The sequence below is a fragment of the Pteropus vampyrus genome, unplaced genomic scaffold, assembly GCF_000151845.1.
Source record: "Pteropus vampyrus isolate Shadow unplaced genomic scaffold, Pvam_2.0 Scaffold701, whole genome shotgun sequence".
In the NCBI taxonomy this organism is placed as follows: Eukaryota; Metazoa; Chordata; class Mammalia; order Chiroptera; family Pteropodidae; genus Pteropus; species Pteropus vampyrus.
This window is the reverse complement of record NW_011889482.1, coordinates 2750-7443: the sequence shown is the minus strand read 5'-3', so window position 1 is coordinate 7443 and position 4694 is coordinate 2750.

Below are 4694 nucleotides of genomic sequence, written 5' to 3'. Positions count from 1 at the left end.
AGAGAACAGAAAGATGGAGTCTTCACCAGCAGAGCCAAGTAGATCTTCAACACAATTACCTTAATGATTTAGTCCAAATGTCTTGTCGGTGGAAGACAAATTGGCAGACTTTATCTGATGTAGAGGATTGTATGCCTATATTAACAAAATCTACTACAAATCTCTTTCCAGTTGGTGGTTTATATAGCCACAGCTCTTAACAGTCCTTCCCTCTGCTTCCCTCCAGAGGACTCTTGGGGACATTACATAAAGTGACACTGGTGAACATCCCCGGCCTGGGTGTCAGGAAAATGTATTCTTTCTTTATTGTATAGATAGGAAAATTATGGTTGAATGAAAGGCAGATACTTGACTGTGGGAACAAGTAAGTGGTAAAGCCAAATTCACTCTTTTGAACAATAAAATGATTTGGATTATCCACAGCATCACTAGAGATTATGAGACCATTGAACTGTTAACTGTTTTTCAGTTCATTCTGAAGCAAGAATTAATGTTGGAAACTTATAGTTCCTGTTAATTGAGTCAATAGTTTAAATGCCAAAATTAATACTATTACCCTTTCTGTTTTGTTTCATTTTTAAGTATGACATTTTTGTTATTGAAGGTTTCACAAAGTTCTTGTTTCGACTCTAGAAAATATGATAATACCCAAAGCCACTAGGGTCCGCAACCAAACACACACCATTATTATTCCCTTTTTATAGAAAAAGGACTTCAGACACAGAGAGGTTAAGTAGTTGAGGGAGGAAGTAAGGTGGAGGTCAATGCTTGAGGTCTAGTACCAAGTAGCATATATGAGGAAAGGAAATCAGGGTGTAGCAAATAACAGATGAGACGAGGGGGCTTCACCTAAGAAGTTTAGAAAGAAATAGTTCAGGAGGTGGAAAGCAAAAAAGGATGGAGTTTACCAGTTTGGGACAGAAGATATGAGGACCTGAGGCCTGTTGTCTCTTCTGACTAGGGAGATGTTTACATTTTACAAGTGCAAGATTGCTAGCTTCCATGGCTGCACTGGACTCCACCTTCTCCATCCAGGCTTTATCTGCTGGGCAGGTCATTGATGAACTCTGTCCCAGATTTTCTCAGTGAAAGGCTACATTATAATCTGGAGCAGATTTTGTTAGGTCATAGGCTAAAATCTTTCCTACTAGATCATACATCACCTGAAACTGATATAAAATAATATTGAATGTTAACTCTAATTGAAAAATAATTTTTTAAAAAATTGGCTTTAACAGCAAGGGATTTCTAGGATCCCTACGTTATATACTTTGATCCTTATCAGGGTATATATGTTCTGCTCATTTGAATACACTGCTGTAGAGTGTAACGTGGAATTAAAATAAGTTAAATGTACCAATAAAAGTTGAAGATGAGTAGTCATGCGTGAATCCAAGAGCAGTAGGTCAGTGTAGACTTTCAAGTCAAATATGCCTAGATTTCAGACCTGGCTGCATAACATTTATTTTTCTCTGATCACTTTCACCCTTTGGTTGATTCTCTGTACTCTAGAAGCATTTGTTATGCTAGCCCTCTTCATAATTTATAATTTTCTGTAATGATGACTTATTTTTTTTGTTTATGATGGTTTAATCTATAATAGTCTTATTTTTTTCCTTCTCTATCTAATCCATTTACTTCTTAGTTTCTTAACTACTAATTTGGTCATTTTTAATTTGTGCATTTTTATGCACATGTCTTTCATCAGCTCAGTAACCTTTTATTTCCAACTTTAAATTTGATTATTTTTTCTGCTTGTTTAATGGTAGGCTATTCCTGAGGAGCGTCAAGTATCAACATGTTTTGATCAATGTCAAATATAAACAGCTTTCCATTGTCTGTCAAATATTTTCTAGTTCATCTCATTAACAATTTGATTTTATACACAAGTACATTATTGTTAAATTATTTAATATCCAATTTTTTTTCATCCCTAAAGTAATTATACCAAACTTACTCATGCATCAACTTTTCACCTAACTTTGTTCTCTCCTTATGATGTCCTAGTACTGTTCCAAACAGGTCTCTTTTACAAAACAACCTCAGAAATTTATTCTGTATTTTGTAGATTATTTTAAAGATATTCTCTAACTCACTTTTTGAGTTAACTCACCATTCTTCCATTTACTTGTTTTTGTTATTTTTTTACTTAAGCTTCACATTCGTTTTTTTTATCTCTTTGCTTTTTTAGAATATTGAGATTTCTCCAGATTGTCTTTAGTTACAGTGAGTTAATTACCTTTAGTTCTATGTCTATATCTACTTGTGTTTTACTGTACTCTCCCTTTGATATTTACAATAATATTTTACCTTAAATAGAATTCTAGGTGTTTTCACTTAATAGTACTCTATAGTACTGATGTGGCTGCTTTATCCTCTCCCTTGTGCCAGATTCTCTGGCATTACTAGAATAGCCAGCTACCTGGTGACAAGTTGATTACATTGCGACACTTCTATCAGGGAAGGGGCAGTGTTTTATCATGACTGGAATAGACACTTATTCAGGATATGAATTTTCCTTCTCTGCACACAATGCTTCTGCCCAACTTACCATCCATGGACTTACAGAATGCCTTATCTATCATCATGGTGTTCCACACAACACTGCTTCTGATGAAGGAACTCACATCACAGCAAATGAAGTGCAGCAATCGGTCCATGCTCATGGAATTCACTGGTCTTACCATGTTTCCCATCATCCTGAAACAGCTGGCTTGTTAGAACACTGGAATGGCTTTCTGAAGATTCAGTTATAGTGCTAGCTAGGTGGCAATACATTCTAAGGCTGGGGCAAGGTTCTCCAGAAGGGTGTTTCTCCAATAGCCAGGGTTTATGAGTCCAGGAATTGCAGGGTGGAAATGGGAGTAGCACCACTCACTATTACCTTTAGTGACCCTCTAGCAAAGTTTTGCTTCCTGTCTCTGCAACGTTATGCTCTGCTGGCCTAAAAATCTTAGTCTCATAGGGAGGAATGCTTCTACCAGGAGACACAACTATGATTCCATTAAACTGGAATTTAAGACTGCCACTTGAACACTTTGGGCTCCCCATGCCTGTGAATCAATAGGTAAAGGGAGTTACTGTGCTGGCTGGGGTGATTGATCTTAACTACAAAGGGGAAGTTGGACTGTTACTCCATAGTAGGTAATGGAGGCAAGGACTACTATGTCTGGAGTATAGAAGTTCCCTTAGGGTTATTATTACTTACTATGTTCTGTGGTTAAAGCCAATGGAAAACTACAATAACTCAATTTAGGTAGGACTATGAATGTCCTGTACCCTTAAGGAATGAAGTTTGGGTCACTCACAAGCTAAAGATCTACAACCAGTTGAGGTACTTGCTTAGGTCAAATGAAATACAGAACAGATAGTAAAAGAAGGTAATTATGAATACCAGCTATTACCATGTGACCAGTTACAGAAATAAAGAATGTAATTTTCATGAATATTTCTTCTTTATTTTGTTATCACTGTTTGTGTGTTTGTATGTATAAAATATGTTTTCTCCCCTCTCTTATCCTCCTATCACATAACATAAAATAAATTGACTTTATATCATAGTATTTAAGTATTGTTAACTTTACATCATGGTATTTAAGTTTCCAGATATCAAAAATAACAGTAAACATTACTCAAAGATTTCGTATCCTCTACTGGGGAAAGGGTTATTGCGTTTTTGGTTGTACACAGGATAGTTGTATCATGTTAGGCAGACATATGACCTTGTTATTTTCTTTTTCAGGAGTTTAAGTATGTTTTAAGGAGATGTGTCTGGGTCCCAAGTTGATAAAGGGTATACTTCTGATGGTTACTTTTATGTGTCACCTTGGCTAGGCCACAGTACCCAGATATTTGGTCAAACATTATTCTAGATGTTTCTGTGAGGGTACTTTTTAGTTGAGATTAACATTTAAATCAGTGGACTTTGAATAAAGCAGATTACCCTCCAAATGTTGGTGGGCCTCATCAAAACAATTAAAAGCCTTAATAGAAAAAAACTGACCACCTTAGAAGAAGAGGGAATGTGGCCTGAAGATGCCTCTAGATTCCAACTGCACCTCTTTTCTGGGTCTCTAACCTGCTGGCCTACCCTGCAGATGCTGGAATTTCAAAGCTTCCAATCACATGAGCCATTTCCTTAAAATTCTCTATCTCTCTCTTTTCTCTACTGTATATATTTATAGATATGCGTATGTCTACATATCTATCTACATCTCTATCTCTGTATATCTCTATATCTATGTATATGTCTATCTCTATCTATCTCTCTATCATCTATCTAACTACATATCTATCTATAGAGAGAGAGGGAGACAGAGAGATATTATGATTGTTTTGTTTCTCTGGAGAACTCTGATTAATACTGCTTTTATACACAATATCAGGCTCTCTGGTAATCCCTGCCCCCACCTCATCGATGCAATGAGTTTAGACCAGAGGCCTAAGGAGGACTTTTTAAAGCCCAAATCTAAATACTATCACCAGTCACATAACTCCTAAGCATTCGTGTCATGACACAATTACGCAGCCAGCCAGGCTGCAGCTCAGTTTGAAAGTAGCGTATCAGAAAAAGCAAAGGCACAACGGAGCATGCGCACTTACCACTTATGCAATAAATTGAACTAGCTTTTAGGACCCTTCCTAGCAGCCAAGTGAGAGCACAGGAACAGTGGCTCAATCTGTCTCAGATGGGC